Source organism: Panthera tigris, chromosome A1, assembly GCF_018350195.1.
Source record: "Panthera tigris isolate Pti1 chromosome A1, P.tigris_Pti1_mat1.1, whole genome shotgun sequence".
NCBI classification, from domain to species: domain Eukaryota; kingdom Metazoa; phylum Chordata; class Mammalia; order Carnivora; family Felidae; genus Panthera; species Panthera tigris.
In genome coordinates this window covers 134,532,429-134,557,037 of record NC_056660.1, presented here as the reverse complement: position 1 = coordinate 134,557,037, position 24,609 = coordinate 134,532,429, and the positions used below count along the sequence as shown (strand labels likewise).

The window sequence follows — 24,609 nt, the reverse complement described above, 5'->3', positions numbered from 1 at the left end:
GCATTCATACTTTGTCAAATCAGAGAATGCCAGGTTTCAACTCTTATGTGAGAACAAAGGGTGACCCCTAGCCTGACATCTGCCAAGCCTCCCAGATAGCTCAGTCCAGAACACAACTGTCTACGCTGAAGTGACTTGATAACTAGAATGAGAAACAGCAACTTCTACATGGCCTTTTCCCAAGAATAATGATAACAACAATAATTTTAAGCTCATCATCATTGGGCCACCAGTAATAAAGATAAGTTAATGGTTTGTGAGTACTGACTGAGTACTCTGCATACATCCATGAACGCTCAGTGAACAGAGAAGGGTAAGAGAGGAAGAGCCCTGAGTCCCCAAGTGTGCAGGCCCTGTGCCAGTCCTGGCATACGTATCAAGCTACACAGCTAAGGCTCGGAGAAGTTAAGGAACTGGTCCATGGTCACAGAGCCAGTACGCGGCAGAGCTGGGATTCAGAAACATGTCCTCCTAACTGTAGCGTCTGTGCTCTTAACCACTGTACCCTAGGGCCTCTCTGAGTGAGCAATCAGGCAAGCTGTTGACTAATCAAATAGGCAGAAGTGGAGGACACAGAAGGTAGGGTGTCCATCTAAAACTCTTTCTCATCCTCTCCTCACATCTCTGTTCCATGCCAGGTGTGCCTTGGTGATTAATGCTTCTGACGCTCTGGGTGCGTCCAGATGATATGCTATCTACAGCCCACAAATGGGAAATTTCAAGATGGTGTTCTTTAACAGGCTTGCCACCAAATGCTGTCAGAAAACTAAAATTGTCCAGGCTATTTTGAGACCAAACTCAAAGTTTTCTCCAGCTTCTCCCCAAGTAAATTGATGTTCACGAATCTCAGAGCTGTTCTCTGCCTCACATTTTAGTTGGAGTCATATAGCTAGAATTTGTGCTCATTCAAATTCATGTCCCTGTGTTGACCCCAAGCCTTCTAGAAAGCCCAGTGGAATTACATGGTCTCGGATGGAATCAGGGGCCTGCGTTCATCAGTTTCAAAGTAGAGAGAAGGCGAGAGTTGACTCAGAACATGAACACGGTACCAAGAATAAAATCAGAATTGCCCATTTAATGTTTACACGTTGCCTAGGCTGGGGGTGAGTGTAGCTTGTTTACTTTTGAGTATAAATTACTGAGTTTTCCCACCTTGAGATAGAAACCCAACCTGTGAGACAAAATTTTCTTTCCTTCCCTCTTTTTCTAACAAGTTAGAGATGCCTTGGTGAAATGTGCATTGGTTTTCATTCCAGGTGAGAAAATAGAAATAAGGCTGAAAATGCTAAGTAACGCATCCAAGGTGCATCTGAGACTAGACTAGACAGGACACTAATATAAATAGTCGCGAGGACGGGAAATTTCAAGCCCCTCCACCAATTGTTGGCAGTTGACGCTTGGCCCTGGGTCCTGGAGCCCTCATGGTCACTGTGCAGCCTGGGAAGTGATAGAGGGTGACACACACAGAGAATCTTTTCCTGGAAATGGGTTTGGAGGAGAGCTTATTATAAACAATAAGCCCTTGTGTATGGGATTGAAAATAAACTCAGACAGTGCATAAGGTTACGGTTATGTGTTGAAAGGCTAAAATCCACCATCTGTCACCTATCTACATGCCCTGACCCAAGCATTTGCCTCTGCCTGGACTCTCATTCCAGGAAATCTGACTAAGCGATCAGGATTTCTTTACACGGAGGCAGCGATTTACGGTAGACGGCCATGGAATTGAGGCTTATTTTTAACAACAGATAATATTTTGGTTCTTTTTAAGAAAAGAGTCAATGTTGTATTAGGTGGTCACATGATTTTTTATCTGTCTGCTCATTACTGGTTACCCAAATGCTGCAGTCTAACGGGCTCTTCTGAGTCAGCTTTCATTTATTCCCCTCTGTAAGTATATATGATATTATCCAGTACAACGTGTTTGTTGGCTTCAAGCTGTATGAGTGGAAAAAAAAAATCACAAGCTCTCAGGCTTTGCCCCTCCCTACAAAAAAACATGATGATTTTCCATGCTTGCTTTTGAGTGCATGCTACAGTTATCATTAAGCAGATAATATTTTCTGGGCCAGAAACTGTATATATGGGTCAGGATGTTATCTCTTCCCGTCCCCCATGATGTACATCTCAGCTGAAATGCTTCCTTCCTGTCTTTCTTTCTCTGGTGGCACAGCTATGGTTCTGGAGTTAACTGTGTAATTTCAAGAGGATATTTTCTGTCAACTCAAAGCACTTAGGAGGACTCAGGGAAAAAGTATTTTGGCACTTACCTAGGCAGGATGATTGTGCTGGTTGCAATAACATTTTGGAAATTAAAAGTGTCTTTAGTCTTGTGATTACATAAATTTCTGCTTGGCAAACGAGGATTGTTCTGGCTTCGTGGGCCTGGGATCTAACATACCGTCTTTTTTAACCTAAATTCTTTTTCTGTGTGAGTCTGCCTTGTTGGTGAAGGCACAACCCAGGAGGTGCCGGCTGGCTGTAATCCCGGTGCTAAAGCCATTGAACAATGCAGGGGTCCAGGGGGGCCTCAAATCTCTTTAGTCATTTTAGGAGATAAGGAGGACTGGGTGGGAACGTCACAGCTTCTCATTCATTTGGCTCATGTTCAGCTACAAGAAGGAGCTCGAGGGCACACAGGGAAAGTGCGGCTACTGTGTTTCCCTGATTCAGTCCCTGAAACAGGAATATTTCATGTATTAAAGGAGTCCCCTTGGCAGCTTAATGCTATAAAAAGTTGGAAATTTTACCCCAAGGGCAGGTTCCCCGCCCTGGGGCTACGGATGGGCTCCTGGCAGGCTGCAGGTTTATAGAGGGTGGAAAATTCACAATTGTGTAGAAAATAGCCTGTGTGAGAGATGTGCCACACAATTGTGTCCTAGGTCATCTAGCATAGTGGTTAAGGCCCTGGCCTCTGACAAGTTCAAATACTGGCTGTATCTTTCACTAGTTGTGTGGCCCCAAATGAGCTATTTAACCTCTGAGTGCTTCTGTCTCTTCATCTATAAAGTAAGGGCAATGGCAATACTATCCCCTCTCCCCATAGGGTGGTCATCTTAAATGAGTTAACACATGTGAACTAGTGTGGCTCACACAGTTAAGACTCAATACATTTTTTAGGGGTGCCTGGGTGGCTCAGTCGGTTAAGCCTCCGACTTTGGCTCAGGTCATGATCTCATGGATTGTGACTTCAAGCCCCACATCGGGCTCTGTGCTGACAACTCAGAGCCTGGAGCCTCCTTTGGATTCTGTGTCTCCCACACTCTCTCTGCCCCTCCCCCGCTCACCCTCTGTCTCTCTCTCTCTCTCTCTCTTAAAAATAAAATAAACGTTAAAAAAATACTCAATAAACTTTAAATATTATTTGACATATCTGTGGCTGCTGTCATGATAAATGAAAAATACATTCTTTTAAATGTGATTTCATTGCTATTCTTTGTTGATACATACAGGTTCAGTGGACAGAAACCAAATGGAGACTTATCATCATAAGCGGATTCTTTTCTCTTTAAAAACATTTTTTTAATGTTTATTTATTTTTGAGAGAGAGACAGAGAACAAGTGGGAGAGGGGCGGAGAGAGGGAGACACAGAATCTGAAGCAGGCTCCAGGCTCTGAGCTCTCAACCTAGAGCCCATTGTGGGGCTCAAACTCCCAAACTATGAGATCAAGACCTGAACCCAAGTCAGATGCTTAACCACCTGAGCCACCCAGGCACCCCTATCATCATAAGGGGATTCTTATTGTCAGAAAGAGATGGAAGGAATAAAGAGGTGGGGCTGAGTTATCCCCAAATAGGAGAGAAAATACAAATGGTAGGCAGGGCCAGTGCTTCTCAGTAGGCACAGGAGACGGAGAGGCTAGGACCCATGATATTTTTAGGAAGTCATAAAAATGTTTTAAATTCTTTTAAAATTAGAAGTAATGTTTCTAATGAAATATTAATGCATTTATCTTTGTGCAGTATGTACAAATTAAAAATATAATTTTTGGTATTTTTCTGTAGCAAGTTGGCCAATGAAGTCACATGTATTAGAGCCCGCGGAAGTCATACTGCGGCCTGGGTGCAAGTGCTTCTGTTACATTTGTTTGTGTGCTTTGCTGCATTCCTAGTGAATGGGGAGGTCTTGGAGCAGAGCCTCCATCTGAGGTGTCATCATATACGCAAAGCCTATCACGGTGCCTGGCACGTAATAGGCAACCAATGCCGAACCAATGGTTAGCATTTTCGGGTTACAAGCAACGAACTTGGTGCCCTGGAAAGAAGGGCATTGGTCAGTCTCTAAGCAAGTCAATCTCAGTGCAGCCTAGAAGTACATTTGGAAGTGGCATTCTAGGGGCGCCTGGGTGGCTCAGTCGGTTGAGTGTCTGACTTCAGCTCGGGTCATGATCTCACAGTTTGTGGGTTCAAGCCCCGTGTCAGGCTCTGTGCTGATGGCTCGGAGCCTGGAGCCTGCTTTAGATTCTGTGTCTCCCTCTCTGCTCCTCCCCTGCTCATGCTCTGTCTCTCAAAAATGAATAAACACTAAAAAAAATAAAAAAAAAATAAAAAAGAAAGTGGCATTCTATTTGTGGATCAAAGCCTAAAAGGACAGAAAAGTCACCGATCAAGTCAAAAGAGAGACATATACTCCATTTTCTCTGGATTTGACTTGAGGGGGGGTCTTTACATGAAAGACTGCACGTTGAGCTGCAAATGGGCCCAGCTTCTTGGAAAGGGGGCCCTCACACGTAGGCCCTAGAGAAGTGGGGTTGTTAGCAGCAGAAGGGGAAAAGCAACTCTGGAGATTTGATCACAAACAAGTAACACCCTCTTTTCCTTCCTTCAGGCTCTTCCGGTCCCTCTGCTGCCTGAGGCCAGGGAAGGAAGAGGTACCTAACAGGACAGCCACACCTTGGGAAGCCGAGAATTTGGTGACTAAGAACCAGATACAGTGAGACCAGTGGAATTACCAGAGTTGTGCCCAGAGAGCTCACTGTGAACTGGATCTGCTTCATGGAATACTGGGGAGGTAGGTTGGGGGCAGAACTGGGGGGAAGCATGAAGAAAATCGAGGTACGTAACTGTGGTCTAGAGGAAGAAGGGAAATACTGTCACTTTGGATTCTTTAGTGAATCAAAAATCTCCTTTTGCTTCATTTCTTGTATTCAAAAATGTTTCAAATATACTGTGAACTATTCACCTTAGGAAATATTATCAGAAATTTAAAAAAGTAACACGGATGATTCTTAGCAATAAAATATTCAGCAGTTTTTCGTATGGGAAATTTTAAACATATAGAAACAAAGAATACTGTGATTTCCTCCAGGTACCTACTACTTAGCTTTCTTCTTAGTCAATCTTGCTTCCTCTGTATGTCTTAGCCCCTTCCCCCTCCCTTATTATTTTGAAGAAAAGCTCAGACATCATAGAATACCATTTTTATAATGTTAAAAATAACTAAAATTTTAAAAAAGGCTTTTCATGAATATATAGATGCAGTAAGACCATATAAAAAGAAATTCAAGGCAAGGAAAAGCACGGCACGTGGGGTGGTGGTTACTGCATGCGGGCGGGGCTGGGTTACAAGTAGATTAGTATCTGCGATTTTGTTTTCATCAGCCAGTTCTGGGTACTTACTTGTTACCTTGTCAAAAATAAAAGGAGACGGCGCAAAGACCAATATGAGAAGGTACATGAACCCAGGATTCACATTCATCCACTGCTGTGCACAGAAGCCCCGTTGGTCCCCTTTTCTGCCTGAGCCAATGGAGTCATCGTCGTCTTCCTTTTCAGAGGTAACTAGACTGCGTGGCAGGAGAGGACTTTGAATCCAGCTTATTTGAAGTCCTGGGTTACATGGGTGGAAATCTGTGTCCATAAGCACGTCCGTGTCCTGTTTCACTTTTACCCACGTCACTTGGCCTTATTCCTGCCTGAATTCTGGGGCCCCCGTCACAGCTTGCTAATGATGGCTTCCTACCCAGGAGAGGAGCATCCCTTGAGGCCAAATGTGCCATGGGGGTTTCAATGAGATGCCCGTGAGGCGAAGTTTATTTCTGGCAGGCAGGAGAGGTTCCAGAGCAAGGGGGAAGACGGAGTAAGAAAGAAGTAAGCAGGGAGGAGGTAAAACAGAAAGAAAAAGAAAGAGTTGGAGAAGGGTTTGTTCAGAGCTACATATAGTATGTATTTTCTCAGTCCAAGATGTACTTAAATTGATGACTTAGAAAAACAGTTCCACTATCGGCTTAGGTCCTTGCTTGAGTTTTGGACTTTAATACAACTGTGATAGATGGCATTGCTTGAGTTAATTAACTTCCATATATTGAGCAGAGGGGTGGCGGCAGAGTGGAGTCCATTGACACATCTTTCAGTCCTGGCTCTGACCTCCTGAGGGGGTCATAGAAGCTCTCTAGGCCTCAGTTTCCATATCTGTAAGAACAAGGAGGTTGGGCTAGAAGATGTCCAGGGTCCACTTCAGATGTAACATTTTAAATGTTTTTTGGTTTTTTTTTTAATGTTTATTTATTTTTGAGAGAGAGAGAGAGAGACAGAGAGAAAGCAGGGGAGGGGCAGAGAGAGAAGGAGACACAGAATCCGAAGCAGGCTCCAGGCTCTGAGCTGTCAGCACAGAGCCCGATGCAGGGCTTGAACCCACGAGCTGTGAGATCATGACCTGAGCCGAAGTCAGATGCTTAACCGCTTAACTGACTGAGCCACCCAGGCGCCCCCAGATGTAACATTTTATGATAAAAGAAACCTTTCTCTTTCATTTTGTATGGTTAAGTGACTTGACAGACCATACATTGCTCAGAAATGAATATTTCACAGGGATTTAAAAGAACAGTAAATTCAGTCTCCGACTCCCCAGATTAATGTTAAATTTCTACACGTGCAGTTGCGTAGGTCTGGAGTTCTCATGTTTTTCCACATCCCTCATGACCTGCACACCTTAAGAGAAAATGAAGGTTGCATAATCTCCACAAAACCTCACAGTAAATGGAGCAAAACTTTTCTTGACTGAGGAAGGGTTCCCTGAATGGGAACAGCCACTAAGTCAGCCTCAGATTCTAGATTCTGTATTCGGTAACAAAGTCACAAGTAGAAAATGGCTCTCTGATTTGGAGAACCACGGGATACAGAGCACTGGCCCTGAGATACACGCACGAGCACGCATGCCTGAGTGCATGCACGCACACACACATAATTGCAGGAAGCCTCTGTTTGTAGTTTGTGCATTCTGACTTGGGGCCCAGAATCATGGCTTTTCTACTTAGAGGGGAACAAGTGACGAGGCCTTAGTGCTGATGCCAAGTCCCCTGGTACCCAAGGGAGATGCTGAGACAGGAGTACAGACTCTACCGTCTGTGCTCCTGGGGTGCTCATGGCATTAAGAGGGCGGGACTGGAATCAGGGTTAACATATCACAGGAAGTAAATAAAAAGCCTGGAATCAAACCCAAATATAAATTGTACTTAAATATGAAGATGATCAAATCAGTGGGGGGAAACATGATTTAATAAATAATGCTGGGATAACTTTGCTTATATGAAACGCTTCCAGTTGAAACCTTAGCTCCCATTATACACTTAAGTACATCCCAAGTGGATTGAAAATTGAAATATAAAAGTGAAACTGCCATCGAAGTAGGAAAAAATGTATGATTTTAGATTGAGAAGCCTTTTCCAAGGCAGAAACTATGAAGAAATTAGTGCATAAATTTGACAACATAGAGATCTTCTGTTTCTGTATATACTAAAAAAAAAAAAAAAAAAAAAAAAAAAAAAAAAAAAAAAAAAAAACATTAAAGGCATAGGACAAACTGGAAAACATATTTGCAAAATATGTTCTAGATAAAGAATCAACACTTCCCTTACAGCAAGAGTTGTTTTTGTCAATTCAGAAAAGATAAACCCCCACAAGCAAAAATTGACATGGACAATAGGAAAGAAAGAACTACAAAAGAGCCTTAGGTATAATCAAAGTAGTATAAATTAAAACAACAAGATACCTTGGGGGCGCCTGGGTGGCTTGGTCGGTTGAGCGTCCGACTTCGGCTCAGGTCATGATCTCACGGTCCGTGAGTTTGAGCCCCGCGTCGGGCTCTGTGCTGACCGCTCAGAGCCTGGAGCCTGTTTCAGATTCTGTGTCTCCCTCTCTCTCTGCTCCTCCCCTGTTCATGCTCTGTCTCTCTCTGTCTCAAAAATGAATAAACATTAAAAAAAAATTTTTTTTTTGAAATAAAAAAAAATAAAACAACAAGATACCATTTTGTCCATAAAGTCAAAGAGTTAAAAGACTCATAGTACCCTTGGTAACAGTGTGGTGAAATTAGCAATCTAAGATTAGATTTACTCCTGGCTCTGACTTCAGTATAAAATCTTAGGATAGACATTTAAGCTTTCCGAGCTTCACTTTTCTCATCTATAAAATGGAGTGCATAATAGTCTCACAGGGTTAGGGTGAAGATCAGATGACATAATGAATTTTAAAAGAACTGGGTAAATTCAATAGTATAATACACAGGTACATATAAGTATAATTATTGGGTGCTAGGAGCCAAGTGGATCTGTGCTGTGCCTCAAAGAACAAAAGGGAGATCAGGAGGTAGGTAGGTTTGCTTCTTGATGCTATCTCTAAGATACTACGCTACTCGAATAAGCTCCTTGAAAGAGCTGTGTGCCGTTACAGATTCAGTAAACTACAATTTAGAGATGGTGCTAACAAACACCAAGATACCTGGATGTTGCTATAGGAGCAGCAGGAACCTAGAAGACCCTAAAAATGGTATTGGCAGGAGTGGATGCCCGAAACCACCATTCATTGGCAGCAGCCATGACAAGAGGTGGTGATGGAAGATACTTCCAGTGACAGAAACTTCCCCAGGGGAGCGTGCGCTGAGAGTCCCTGCAATGGGACTGTGTCCAAGGAGAGGAATCAATAGCTCAGGGCAAGTTCAGTGAGCCTGGCAGGAATTACCCTCAGAGCTGCCATTGAGAGTCATAGGTCAGGGATGGTGCTGGGGAGATCCTGTGGAGGTGTGGTGGTTAAAATGTGTAGGTTTTAGAACCAGACTTCCTGGGTTCAAATCCTGACTCCACTAATGGTGTGACCGTGTGGAAAGTCTCTGTGAAGTAGTTTTCTCATTTGTTAGGTGTAGATAGTAATTGCATATAACTCACATGGTTACTGTGAGAATTATATGAGTTAGCACACATAAAGCATTTAGAGATTCCTGAAACATAATAAATGCCTAATCATGTTAAATATTATTATTGTGGTCATTATTGGTAATACTTACTACCACAATCTTCTTTAAAAAGAGAATAACACATTCTCGCTAGGAAACCTGGCATTATGGGAGGCTTAAATGCATCTCCATGTAAGTTCTAGAGCCCCTCTAATTTCTCCTCCCCCAAATTAAAAGTCTAAAAAAGAGCTCCAATCAAAACAGTAGGTTATTCCCCTTGCTACATAAGGCAGTCTTCATTCATCATTTGGCTCTGCCTCCTTTCTTCCATGCAAAGGAAGGAAGTACACACTAGGGTAACACAGCATTCATGAAGATGGGGCTCCTTCTCACCCCCGTCAGAGACCCTCCTGAATTCACAGCCTCAAATTCATACTCCAAATAAATGCCCCCAGTGGAAAGGCCATTACTGTGCTCTGGCAAGAGAGAGGCCAAGTATAACTTCTGTCTTTTTGTATTCAACAGTAAGTTCAAATATCTCAACCATGAAAATTTTGTAAAGAGTTTCCCATGATATTTTTGGAATTTCCAATGTGGAGGTGTTTGATTAAAAACTAAATGAGAGCAGGTCAGACTCCACTCCCAAGTTACTCTGCCCTTCCCTTCTGGACCCATGTGTGCTTTGTGCCCCGGGGTTAGTGGTGCTGTAAGCAAAACATTTTCCCTATGTAATTTGGAAAATAAAACGATTTGAAAAACTAATTTTTAAATACGGCATTTGGGGGACTACATTCAGGGATACTTGATCCCCACTGCCCCAAGACTGGTTTCGTTTACCAGTCATCACTGCTATTCAGAAGAACACTCACTAGAATATGTCTCATTTATGGCATGTAATTGGAATGATAATTAATTAGTCATATCATAAGAAAGAGAGTACGTTTGTTTTGACTAATAGTTCTTGTGAAAGGAATAGAGATTTAAGACATGCTTTGGGTCACGCTTCTGCCATCAGATACATAAGGTACCATTATCCCTATAAATAAAATGATCAGGTTTCAAGAGGTTAAGTGTTTTGCTGGAGATCACTCACCCAGATCATTGTTAATGGGAGAGAACAAAGGAGAAAGAAAGGAAAGAACCATTTGCCTTGTATGTCATCCATGGTATCTTTTCCTCCAGAGAGAACAGGGGCCACAGCCATCAATGGTTATAGAATATACACCAAATACTCCCAACTATATAAACTGTAAAAGAAGCAGCCAGAGAGAAGGAGAGTAGAAAAGAAAGAAAGTTCCTGAATACTCAAAATGGACAAAACAAATCAAATCCTAGATGTTGAACAGGCATGCCCCCAGAAGATGGCCCCTCTACCCATGTTGTCAGAGACGAGTTGAAAGAAGAGAGCAATGCGAGGTAATAATACCTTCCGGCTTTGTTGAAGAGCAGCTTCACTTTCCTGTCCTATTTAATTATAGCTACTTGGAGCAAACGGAACTCTGTTACTTCCTGGGTTTCTTGGGGGATGCTGAAAACAAGTTCTTCTTTGCCCTGTGTAGTGGAAAGAACATCGTTTGGAGTAATATATGATCCTGACTTGGCCAACTACCTGTGAAAACATATTTGTTCATCTATAAAATGGGAATGACAATGATAGGAGTGATTTGGGAGGGCTGTTGCAAAAACTAAACGGGATAGTATTTGTGAGGTAGTCAGCGTTGTTTCCAGCACATGTTTCTTTCCTCACAAAGGTGAATTCCCTATTCTTTTGTGGGAAGTAGAAATAGGGGCAAAAACTATCTGGCACCTTACTCTGTCAGCCTTTTTCTCTTTCCCTCTTCTCTGCCTTAAACTTGACACAGAGGGCTCAGGCTTAGTATTTTCCACTCCTCTTTTATTTTTTCCCCCTTTATCTCCTGAATTGTGAAATATCAGAACAACCAACAAATTTTTAACTCACCAGCCTTTTGAGCCTGTGCAAACCTATGTTCAGATAAGATGGTTTCGCCCCACCGCTGGTTTCATAGCCTCAGTGTCATATATTGGTAAGTAGTGGAACACGATTGCTGTAGATTTAATCAGTATATCGTATCAAAATGTATTAGCAAGCCAAGAGTTCAAGTTCCAGTTTTAATGTGACTAAGTCCGAGGTAAAGACAACAGAGTAGCTTACTTATAAGACATTCTAGAGCAGGACTAAAATTGGAACGTCCCATGTAATGTCAACACCTCTGAGGTGCTAGGACTGGGGAGTAGCCTCTTGATATTTACACAGTATACCGTATGTCAGGAGGCACATCTCCCTCTCTAGTATAACCTCAGCCATCTGATCCTGGTTATTTTAAGTGAAGAAGGTCAGCAGATCGGCCAACTTTGAGGGGAGGCATATAAGAAAACTGCATTTGTATCTGAAGGCAGGGAGGAATGGGACTAGATTAGTTGGAAGCCCACCAACCACAGAGGAAGGGCAGATATGCCAATCCTATAAAACTTTGGTTGGAGCACAGAGCTCAGAAGTAGGAGCCATTTCAATGTCAGAGGAGGAAGAAAACCCGGAATTACCCATAGAGGGAAAACTTGTTAGAACACGGTATTTGTATTAGTTGGGTTTCTTAGTTGGAAACAATAAGCTTGGATTAACTTCCAAAAAATTCTTGGGGCACGTGGGTGGCTCAGTCAGTTGAGCACCTGACTTCGGCTCAGGTCATGATCTTAAGGTTCGTGAATTTAAGCCCGCGTTGGGCTCTACATTGTCAGCACAGAGCCCACTTCACATCCTCTGTCCCCATATTTCTCTCCCCCATTCTCTCTCTCTCAAAAATAAACATAACAAGATAATTTCTTGAAGAGATATTTAATTGCTTCAGACAAGCCTTTAAAATGGAGAACCAGAAATCTGAGGAGAGTAGAGCTATACCCAAAACCGTGCTACAGGAATTTTCTGGTGAGAATGGTATATTCATTTTCTAAGGCTGGCATAACCGAGTACCGCAGACCGAGTAGCTTAAACAACAGAATTTTATTGTTTCACAGTTCTGGAGGCTAGAAGGCCCTCAGAGTGTTGGACCCTTCCAAGGGCTGTGAGGGAAGGGTCTGTTCTAGGCCCCTTTCTTTGGCTTATAGATGGCCACCTTCATATTCACATGGCAGTCCCTCTGTATGTCTCTTCATATTGTCTTACCTTCTATGCATGTCTCTGTGCTCAAATTTCTCCTTTTTATAAGGACAACAGTCACGTTGGACTAGTGCCCACCCTAATGACTTCACTGTAACTTGATTACCTCTGTAAAGATCCTATCTCTAAACAAGGCCACATTCTGAGGTATTTGGGGTTAAGTTTTCAACATAAAAATTTGTAGGAATTGGGGCACCTGGGTGGCTCAGTCGGTTGAGCGTCCAACTTCAGCTCAGGTCATGATCTCACAGTCCGTGCCCCACGTCAGGAGTCGAGCCCCACATCAGGCTCTGTGCTGACAGCTCAGAGCCTGGAGCCTGCTTCAGATTCTGTGTCTCCCTCTCTCTCTGCTCCTCCCCTGCCCATGCTCTTTCTCTCTCTGTCTCAAAAATAAATAAAAACATTAAACACTGAAAAAAAAAATTGTAGGAACACAATTCAACTCATAACAGAGAGCTCTACTGGATGTGAGTTATAGGATACTGTTTCCCAGTGGTGATATTACTTACCCCTGCTACCTTGGTAAATGAGGGAACAATGGGCCACTGCCCCAAGCAAGAGCCTCTGATTGGCTGGGCTTGGTCACACGCACATACCACCCCTGCCAGTGAGCAGAAGGAAAGCTAGAATATGGCCTTTTCAGTTTCTAAAAAGGATGCCTTCTACCGAGACTTGTGCTGTAAGGATGTCCCAAATGGAGGAAGGAGGTTCAGTGGCTGAGTACTTAAAAAACCTGACAAGTAGCTACATCAGTGCTTTTGAAACCAACTAGTGTCTTCAAGTAGGCATAGTAGTCTTTGGAAAGAGGCTCTGAATAACATTTTAGAGAGGGTCTAGAACCAAGCCAGGTGAAAAAAGAACTCTAACAACTGATGGCAAAACATGTAAATTAGAGCCCAAGTCTATTTCTCGTTCACACCAAGAGAGGCAGGGTAATGTGGAAACTTTCTGCTCAAAACGATTAATTTCCCTTTTCACAATTCCTGATGGAAGAGGCAAGCCCCCAGGTCCACACATCCCCTGTCCTCACTGACTTCACCACCACCACGCTCTGTGTTGAGATATGCAAGTGCTGAGACGTGGAGTGCACACATTTCTTGGGATTGGAAGAGAAGCAAAACTGGACAAATGCCGTCAGGGCCATTGGTCAGAGTCATTGCTGGGTGATAGACATCTGTGTCATGACGGTCGGGCCAGTCCCTGTGTCGTCCTGTGGGAGTATAGAAGCATTGAAAAGAATGAGAGCCTAAGAGTGAATAGCCACTGCCATGGCCAAGTTCTTGCCTTCCCTGTTCTCATTACCATGCCTTCTGCAGGGCTCTTTTATCCACTTGTGCTTTCTTGTTTATTGAGGACCTATCGGCCAGACACTGTGCTAAGGGCTGAGATGCAATGAAAATACTAGGTGCCTGCTCTAGGGAGATCCCAGCATGGAGGGTGAGACTGACATGCTTTAAAAAGCTACAAAGCAATATTTTTAAAGCATGTATCAGTATGTGGAATTATGTATCCTTTCCTGCATTTACTTATTCCCTCTGTCCCCTACCACTGCAGTGCAGTGGACTTTGTCACTTTTACTGCTGTTGTGTGTCACACCACAGCACATACGAGTCTGGAGAATGTTAGGGATTCAGTAAATATTCATGAATAATATTTATGATGGAAGCATATTAAAGAGTGCTGAGAGAAATCAGGAGAGGCTTCCCAGAGGAGGAGGCTATATGTCATCATGACTCATTCTCATGGTGGTGAGTTGATTGCATTAACAATGGGTTTTTATAATTCTCTATATTCATGCTCTTTGGCAGTGGTCTTGGCCATGTGACTTGTTTGGACAATGGGATACTGGCAAACTTTATGCCAGCCAAGACTTGAAATGTGGTTTCTGATTCCTCTCTTGGAGCTCTGCCACCACCAAAAACACAAGGCTAAATTAGCCTGGGAGACAAGATACCATAGGAAACAGAGATGAGTTACCTCAACCCAAGGCCATCGTAGGCCAGCGAGGCCCAGCTGAATGGACAGCTGGTTGCAAATATATGTACAAGCCGTTACTAGATCAGCAAAGCTACCCAGCTGGACCCAAAGGAGAATGAGAAATAATCAATGCCTTTTTTAAGCCAGTGGGCCTTGAGGTGGTTTGTTACACAGCATGATTGTGGCAGTAGATAACTGATACACTTAGCATCTCCCTCAGCAACAATCTGTGAAATAGTGATTTTTATTGCCACTTCAAATAGAAGAAAACTGAGACTGAGAAATAAATAAGAGGAACATAGAATTTCTCGATGAGTCTTTGGACTTCAAATCAAGTACTCCTTTCTTTACGCCATAATTGCCTTTATGTATAGCTCTGTGTCTCTGATGTATCATGGCAGCCTATGGGTATTTATGTAATGGAAGGGAGGAAGAGAGAGAAGGAAGGAGAAAGGGAGGGAAAGACAGGAGGAGGAATGGAGAGAAAGAAAGAAGGAGGAAGGGAGGAATAAGTTTGGCCCCCAAGGCAATGTTTGCACCAGTAATTAAGCCATACAAGTGTTGCATGGGGAATTCTGAGTAATGTTTAATATAAACCAAAGTCAACTTAAAAAAAGTGGGTTAAAGAGAACTTTTTAAGGGTGAAAAGGAAAAGAAGGGTAGACAAGAAAAGACAGGGAAAAGGAAGTAGATGTTTCTGTGGAACAGAGGAAATCATTCATTCCGTTTTTGGCTGAATGGTCAGGGAAGGAGTCTTTGAGGAGGCGGCAGTCTGCGATTTGAATAACAAGAAAGAACCAGCCATTTGAAGATCAGGAAGAACAACATTCCAAGGCAAGAGAACAGCTGTGGCAAAGGACCTAAGGCTAAAACAAGCTTGGCAAGTTCAAGGACTCACAGGAAGGCTAGGGTAGCTTGAGTGAAGTGGGAGTGGGGGGTGGGGCAGATCTTATTCTAGGTGATATATAACATATGGTTTGAAAAAGAGAGCTTTAGAGAATAGATTGTGGGAGAATAGATTATAGGCAGGCAAACATGGAGACAAGTAAGCATTGCTGCAGTTGTCCCTGTGAGAGATGATGGTCGCTGGACTTCGGCTATGATGGTAAAGACCATGAAGGGTGGATTTGTCGTGGCAACCAGACCTGCCAGTGGAATGAATATCAGGGAAAGGCAGGGAGCAAGAATGGATCCCAAGTTTTTGGCTTGAACAACTGGCTGAGTAGTGGTGCCATTTACTGAAACAGAGACCATCATAGGAAACACAGGGTTTTGTTTTTTGTTTTCCCCAGAGTAGGAGATTCATAGGGAAAAGAGAACAAAGAGAGAATAGGAATAAAGGGTTAAACATACAGTGGCTGCATCAGGAAGAGACTCAGTAACCCCAACAGTATCACTGGGATGCATCAGTACTCCAGCTGCGTGCCCGGATCTAATGTTTTAGTCTGTCCGAATGATCCAGGAAGGTTAGATGGTTATGGTGTGAAAACAAACAATTGAAAAATTAAAATAGAACCACAGCATTGCCGAAGAACAGCTTTTTAGTAAATAGCAACAGCTGTGGGCAGAGTATGCGAAGTTTGTTTTTCCTCCCCAAACCCAAGCACAGTGCACTTGTGAGCCCAGCACTATTCAGTGGTGAGTTCTTGGGTAACCACCTCTTGTTCCACATAGCCTCTCTCTGTCACAGTGGAAAAAAGGAGACATGTCAGTTTGTTTTCTAATATGACTCGCACTTTTATAGCACTTCATCCGGTTGTTGACAACAGCGCAGCGAGGTGAGCAGAAAAGATAACATTATGCCCAATTTTTAAATCAGGAATCTTAAGAAGAGGCAAAGCCACAGGGTGAATAAGTGGTGGAGCTGACACCTGCCAACGCCCGGGTCAGTGTGCCTCAGGTGGAGAGACTTTCTCTCTTTCCCAAGGCTCACTCTGTATTGTTGATGGCCAGCTCTCTCGGTTTTCCAAAGCTGTTGTTCCGCTTTTGGGTCCTCCTTTGTCAGCCTCCTGTTTTCGGTGCTCTCTTCTCCCCTGCCTCCCTACCCAACATGGATTCCATGGTACACGCTTTCATTCATTCTCCTGTATACTCAGTAAAAGCCTATGAGAGCACGTCCTATAGTAGCATGAGCTCAGTAGACATCCTCCATGCATCATCCTCCATTGTCATTTCACTAACCTAGGCATAGCAGGGCTCTCCTTTGTGTGCAACTGAATTTTTGGACCCTGTAATGTTATGGTAGGATTTTGCTGTACCATCAACTCCTTTTTACTGTGCTCTTCAATCACATTGCTGACCGGCTGTCCATCTCCTCAGGTTCAGCACTCAGACTATGGGGAACTGCTGTAGGAAATCACCAACTGGTCAGATTAATGCCAAAGTCAGCTTTTGCTGGGCTACCGGTCAGATCTTGCTTGATCTCCAGTGTGTTTTTCTGTACCCTGTTTCAAGTTTACTCCTTTCAAACCTCAGATCCCTTCCTCCCTAGAAGGAGGTGACTTCTTACTTCATAGAGACAACAGAAGCCATCAGATGGCCACAACTTTGTCTTCTGGCCATGAGATCTATACGTGTTCTTGAATTATGTGCTCCTTCTCTATTCTAAGATCTTTCCATGCACTGTGCTCTGGATGCCATTTTCTTGTCTGTTAGTGCGTTTATTTCCAATGTTCCTCCTCAAAACGTTGATGTCTGTCAAAAAAAAAAAAAAAAACAAAACGACAAAACAGAGAACCTTCCTTAGACACCCCCATCTCATATGCTGTCCATTATTTTGTCAGTCTCCACCTATTCATAGTAAACTTGTCCTTTTTACCATCTTTTTAAATTCCTTTTCACTCTTCGAGCTTTTATCAAATCCAGCTTCCTTCCCCATCCCTCTATCCAAACCTGTTCCACTTTCTAAGCTCACCAATGATCTCCAGGTTCTTAGGTTCAATGGACACCATGCCTTTTTATCTGTCAGAGGTATAACACAGAGTTAGACATTCTATACTCATCTTCGGGGAAACATTCCAAACTTTTACAACACCTTTCCCACCGGGTTTCCTTTTAACTGGCTGACCAGAGCTTTTGTGTTCTCTTCTGAAGATTCTCCCTCTTCTTCTACTCATCTGTTAAATTTTTTTTTTTTTACTTGACACACTTCTCAGATGATCTTATCCATATCCTGTGCACTGATAACTCCCCAAACTGAACCGTTGCCAAGAACTTTCTACTAAGCTTCAGACCCATGTACCCATCTGCCTACTTGACATCTGCATGTATGAGTTTCATAGGCCTCAAAAGGAACATGTGCAAACTTGAACTTGTGACCTTTCCTCTCAGCACTTTATTCTTCCTGTAGCACATGACCCCACCATCCAGTCAGTTGTGCCTGTGAAAGCCCTAGTTGTTGTTACCTGTCGTAAGCACTCTTCTTCTTGTCTGCCTAGCATCCATTGCAATTAGGCTCAGTGGTATGATACTTCCTGAAAATACTGAGAAGTTCTCTTCTGCTGGAGTTGCTACCCTACGAGGCTGTAGACCTGGAGCTCCCAGGTGCTGTCTTGCTACCATGAGGAAAAGAGGAAAGCCAAGGCAGCAGGTATACAATCCGAAAGGGACCTGCTCCTAAAAACATCAACTGAACTCCTGGATCCAGCCAGGTCTGAAGCATCTGATCTACTTCTAGGACTTACCCAGACTTGAATCAATCCGTTTGCTTTCAGGCTTAAGCTAGTTTGAACTGGGCTGCGATCGCTGTACAGAAACAGACTTATTATTGCCTTTGGTTCCTCCTCTTCCCACACCCCTCCCTCGCCTCTCCCCATCCAGTCAGTCCTCAAGTCTTTTTTACTCCAGTTTCAGGTTAGCTAAATATCTGAGAAGTCACTCGCCGGCAATCAATTCCACCCGTCATTCTAGGCCAAAGCATTATCTCAGCTGGACAATCACAGTGGCATTCTAACTGTCTCTTCAGTATACTGCCCTCACAACGATCAATGTGATCTCCGTAAAACACTAAATCTGACTAGGTGTCTTCCCTATTGAGAGCTCTTCAATGCTCCCTCTTGCCCATATAATTAAGTCTAAAAGTCATTCATGTGGCCATTGGAGAAGAGGGAGAAATTAAAGAAAAATAGAGATGTTTGATCAGGCTTCCAGATTTCATTTTAGGCTAAAAACTTCAGATTGAAACAGTTGACCATCCATTATGCCATTAAAGCAGTATCTTTTGCAGGGGAAGATAAGACCGAATGGAGAGATTTCCTAAAAGTCTGATGTATGTAAGGAATAAAATCTGAAAGAGAAAAGGAAAGAAAAACACACAAAATCTCATCCTGCCCTCTTCTCTTCAACAAAGTTTAATGAAAAAAAAATAATAATAAAGAGAGAGAAGGAATCACACTATATTAAAGATTTTTAAGGGACATAATGACAGGTACAATGCAAGGTTCCAAGTTGGAGTTCAGTTTGGAGAAGTCAACTGTAAAGTGAATTTTTGTGGATAAGCAGGGGAAATTTGAATACAGACTGAATTTTAGATCAGAGGAAGATGTATTGGCAAAAATACATAAAAATATGTATTTTCCATAAAAATATGTGTACGTATATTTATATGTGTGTAGATTCTAGATTCTTTGGCTGGCCTAGTAATTAAACCAGCATAAGACAGATTCATAGGAGAAAAACACGTTTAATTTTGTATGTGCAGGAGCTTCACACAGACATGAGATGGTCAAAGGTGGAAAATCAAGGTTTGTGTGCCATCGTGAGCTAAGGAGAAGAGTGTAGGGTTTGGGGGCTTCACAAGGAAGGGAAATGATTCATAGGAAGATTGGAAAAGCATATGTTTGTCAATCAGGTGTTTGCCATGCCATGCAGAGAAGTGTTTCTGATGTAAAAAGTTATCTCTGGTAGTAGTGCTTTTCCTGGTACAGGCTCCCTATCTAAATTTTTTTATGGAGTTAAGGGAGAGGTAAAAAGCTCTCTTTTCTTTTCTTTTCTTACAGAGAGAGAGAGAGAGAGAGAGAGAGAGAGAGAGAGAATGTGCACACAGGGGAAAGGCAGAGGGAGAGGGAGAGAGAAACTTAAGCAGGTTCCATGCCCATTGCAGAGCCCAGCGTGAGGCTTAATCCCATGACCCTGGGATCATGACCTGAACCAAAATCAGGACTTGGTGCCCAACTGACTGAGCCACTGAGGCGACCCTAAAAAGCTCTTCTTGAGTGTGTTAGGTCTTGAATGCCTTTAGTTCAAATAAGCCACATGCCAAAATGGTACATTCTGGCTCAATATCCTTGAACCCCACCAAAGCACAGAAACAGCTTTCAGGATATAGGCACAGGTGTGTTAACAGTGGTAATCGGTGGGTGGTAGGAATATGGTGCTGTAATTTTCTTATTTTTCTTTATCTGAATTTATAACTTTCTATAAGGCACAAACATCGCTTGTGAAATAGTAAAAACTGAAATGTGAGTTAATTTTAAAAATATTTAAAGCAGGCTTACACAGACTCAGATTTTTACTGAAAGCTGTCCAGGACATTTTTTCTGTGTCCTCCACCTTAGCAATGAAGAGTGTGTCCCAACTTCTGAATTGGTCTCAGCAGGAAGGATTAAAATTTTTAGCAGTCCTTGAACTGAAAGTGAATCAATCCGATATTGAGCATGCATACATTTTCTGCTGGCAATGTCAGTAAACGACCTCCCCATCAGTAGCAAGAAAAGTTGCAAGAAAGCAACTTTACAACAAGGTGCTCACTTAATTACCAGGCAATGTTGAAGCGGCCGTTTCCTGCTCTAATGGAAAAATCCAGAGTTCATCAACTCTTAAAGGTAGTAAGTACACAGAGTATTTAGAAAATGCTGAGTTCCAGTGCTACCTGACAAGGGGAGGAAAGAGCATTTTGAAGACATCTGTAAAAGACTGGAAAGGTCACCACTGGACACCATTGAACAGAATATCAAGAGACTTGTATTCAAGCCCCAACCTTACTCTGAAGGGATTGGAAAAGTTCCCAGCTATGATAGTCCTCATGTTCCTTATCTGTGAAATGAGATCTAAACAAAATCTGAAAACTTAATTGCTTCACAACCGTGGTTTATTGGATAACAAAATACAATTGTTGGACACTAAGCCACAACGTTAAATACACCACGAGAATTTTGCTAACATCCCCTTTAATGGGTTCTCACATTCGGAACAAGTTGCCTGCAGAGGGCACTAGTCTGTTAATAACATCTACTTTTTGAATCAGTTTGACTCAAGATCAGGAAGGGTCCTGCTCCACATCATATATCCAAAACTTCTTTCTTATAGAGGAGAAAATTGAGGCCCAGAGAGATTAGGTTACTTGCACAGAATCACACAGATAAAATTGGCAGAGCTGAGTTAGAATAAAAAATTCTGATTCATGCTTAAAAAAAAAAAAAAAACTTATGGAGATCTAAAACGCGAGTTGCATTAATTGCTCATTTACTAAATCACCTTTCCTGAAAACAATAACATCACTATCGCCAGAAAAAAAGAAAAGGCACTACCCCAGAAAAGCTACTCTTGAAGATACTTTGCTTGAAGATATTTCATTCCAGTGTCACTCCTCAATAACATTGTTATCTAGTGAAATTCCCTAATTTATTATCATTTTGCTGATAACCTTTTTTTAATGCTTATTTATTTATTTTGAGAGAGAGAGAGAGAGAGAGAGTGCACACACACATACACAAGCAAGGGAGGGGCAGAGACAGGCAGAGAGAGAATCCCAAGTAGGTTCCATGCCCTCAGCATGGAGCCGGACACAGAGCTCAAACTCACAAACCATGAGATGGTGACCTGCGCTGAAATCAAGAGTCGGGTGTTTAACTGACTGAGCCGTCCAGGTGCCTTGATAATCTTTGCTATTTTAATATTTCTTTGCCAAATGTTTATAGCCCTCAAAATGCACTGGGGGATAGGAGGGTGTATAGGGCTTTTTCCCCCTCCTGGTCCCATTGATAGCAATTAATTGTCAACCAATGGGCTGGATCTATGTCATTCCTCTGTTAAGATTATGCTACTTGACTGACATTGTGGTTCCCACAGGCTGGTGTTCAGTTATTTCAGTCCTCCAATGGTCAGCTTAGATCTAGCACTTTGCCAGATCGTCCATTCCTTGCCAACATTCCAGAAAACGGTAAATCTGGTCAAATACTGTACGTGGACCCAGGCTCTGTAAAACCATGACTAGGATGTCGATACCTTTGGGTTTGATACCTTTGGGTTTTTTGGTTTGTTGTTGTTTTGGGAAAGAGATGTATAGGGTGTAGTACATGCTGTAGCACAGGAATTACCAACTTTGGAGCCCAGTAGACATAGGCTTAAATCCTGCCTCCATCCATGTATCAGTGGGTTCTCCTCAGCAAGTTACTTTGACTCTATGAGTATCAGATTTCCTATCACGGTATTTATCTTATAGAGTGAGAATTGAATGAGAAAATTATATGAAGTGCCTCAGTCTGCACGTGGCACGGTACAAGTGAGTCTCCCACTTGTAGCATATGACCTGTTTCAGAATTAAGAGAAAACAAAGAGTAGAAGTCTACAGTGTCCTAGATTCAAGGTCATTGCTATTAAAGCAAGGTGTTGTCTTTAAAACATACCGTGGAGAAAAAAAAAAAAAAGTAAAAAATATATAAGTGAATAAAACATACCATGGGGAATAGATCAGATGAATATTCTAGTGGATGAGTTTCAGAAAAGTAGCTTTGAACCTTCCTCAAGTTCATCAACTTTCATAGCAGTGACATTACTAAACTATAGTTTAGTCACCCCACACATTTTTACGGTGACCAAAGAGCATGCTCAGTTAAGAATACGGGTAGAGGAATTTAGGACACTTAGCCACTCTCACTCTCTGATATTTCCAGGGTGCAGAGAGAGCATGTCAGCTGATTTTTAAACTCAGGCTTTTCTTAGAACTCATGGGAAAGACGATGAGGGAGGACCCCAAAGCATGATGGTCCATGCATAGGTATACAGCTGCTGTGGTATTTCTTCACAGTTTTGCATAGTTGGTTTACACCCACTGGATGCACGTTAAGTTCACAGCACTAGACATATATTATTTCATTCAAACTCTGCCACAACCGGATGGAGCGATACTATTATTAACTTTAATATGTTGATGGAGAAACCGAGGTTTCAAGCGAGGGTGTGGCTCAGCCAGGTCACATAGCTAGTAGTGCAGTGAAACGAGGGTGAAGCCCTCGCAGGGACTTCACCTTTGCCTCTGTGGTCTCTTCCGTATTGGCTCTTTCTGAATGTGGTAATTGTAGGCAAAAAGGCAGGTAGCAGCCTGAGGGAGGAAAAAACAGGAAACTTAAAAAAATCCACCAAGGACCCAAACCATTTAAATCCATACAGTCTTCACTGACATGGCTTTACTATTCTAGGGTGCTCATCAGCCTAAGTTTAGTGTTCCAGAAAGCTATGGCCCAGGAAGGTAATAGTTACGAATAACTTTATTGTTCATTCCAGGAACTTCCCCAGAGACCCACTGATTGAAAAGATCACAGGATAATTTTACATCAATTTGAGCATTTTCAAAGCCCTCACCTCAAAATCTTCACCTTGTTGAGTTCACTAATCCTAAGGATTGTATTACCATCCTCGCCCAACCCTAACCAGACCTCCCAACCCCTTCACTGAAAGACACCCATTGAAAGAACCAGACTTCGCAATCTGAAAATGTTCTCAACCTTGACCTCCCCGTTCTAAGCCCCTGCTAAGACCGTCAAAGTAGTGTTCTCTGTTACCTGTTAAGCAGTGGCTCTCAACTGGGTCTGATTTTCCCTCCCAGGGAACAAGACATTTTTGATAGTCATGACTGGGGTGCTAGAGGGTGTAGGTCAAGATTGCTGTGAAACTTTCTACAATGTACAGGGTGATCTCCCTCCCCCAAGAAGGCATTATCTAGTAACAATAAGTTATTTTGATAATATTTTGAGGAGCCAGGACGTGTACCACTAATTAGTAATATCTAAATCGGTTCTATGAAGAAGTTTCCCAAACTCTGAACCATTAAGTCTGCATTGTTATCCTTCATTGCTATTGATTTCTGGTGTCCCTGCAAGTTTGTGAACTCTAATCCATGGTCCCTATCCTTAAGAAATTTCATCCTGAGAGTCTACCTTATAGACATATACCTGCCTTTCTTTTATGGGGCTTGCTGTCTCCTAAAAAAAGATCACCTGGTGGTTCATTTATCTTTAATTTCTACACTTTGTGTTCTGTACAAGCAGTTTGAATTGATGAATTTGAGACCACGGCTTTTTGAGGACATGTCCTCCTTAGCTATCTTAATAACTGCAGAGTTGCTGAAGTTGTGAACACGGCTTTCACAAACAGGAAGTATGTTCTCCTTGCAGCCAAATAGCATGAATTCAAAGTAATAGAGAATATTGAAATTAGTACTTTGAACTTCACCTTTTCTTCTAGAGATTTCCACTGATAACAGTATTTCCTTAGAAATGTGTGTTTGCAGTTATAAGATCAATTTGTGACCCCAAAATATAAATAGTCTACTTTTCCTGCTTGTGGTGGGTAAAAGGCAAAACCTATATATATATATATATATATATATATATATATATATATATATATATAAACAGTTCAAAAACTGGTATTACTTAAGTCTTGAGATATTGCGCAATAATTTTTTGAAGACAAGTAATGGGCTTGGAGCTTGAGGACTTAAGGAAGTGAAATACCAGCCCTCACTGTGGGCATAAGAGCCAACACTTACATTGTTGAAATGAGGCCCAGGATGATCTCAGCCTGTGTGGAGACTGTATTGATGACCCCACAGTGCCTTTGTATGAGGCAGCAAAGTCTCTGTCACCAGGAGCCTCAGTGAACCTTCCCAAAGCTCTCAAGCCCATCACAGAAATACTGCCTGTCTTAAAACTTGCTTCAGGAAGGACCCAGGAAGTTTTCATTTTTTAAAGTTCTTGTAATGATATGAGTCTTAAATCTTGCAGGCACCCACTCAGACCCCAGGGTTGCTATAAAGATAATGTCAAAGACCAAACATTTTAGCTAAAGCAGATGCAGAAAGAAATCTTATCTAAATTGCCGTTATCTGGCTACAACAGAGCCTCCAGAAAATACAACTACCGTTAATCCCCCTCCCGGGGAGTTTCCTGCAAATTCAGCTGCCATGGGGACAGACTGCCCATTCCCACTAGCACCAAAAGGCACAGCAGAATCTTCATGCCTTCCTATTAAAGCCCTGGGTACCACCACTACCACCCCTTTGTGAAA

General features: G+C 42.4%; 1 long non-coding RNA gene across 2 annotated transcripts in view; it reads left to right on the top strand.

Moving 5' to 3' along the window:
- Positions 1-4,599: 4,599 nt before the first annotated feature.
- Positions 4,600-24,609, top strand: part of LOC107179423 — a 52,070-nt gene continuing 32,060 nt past the window's right edge. For both annotated transcript variants that reach the window (XR_001510037.2, XR_006218190.1), the window contains exons 1-2: positions 4,600-5,012; positions 5,645-5,778. This is a non-coding gene — a long non-coding RNA (uncharacterized LOC107179423). The remainder of the gene's footprint in view (positions 5,013-5,644; positions 5,779-24,609) is intronic.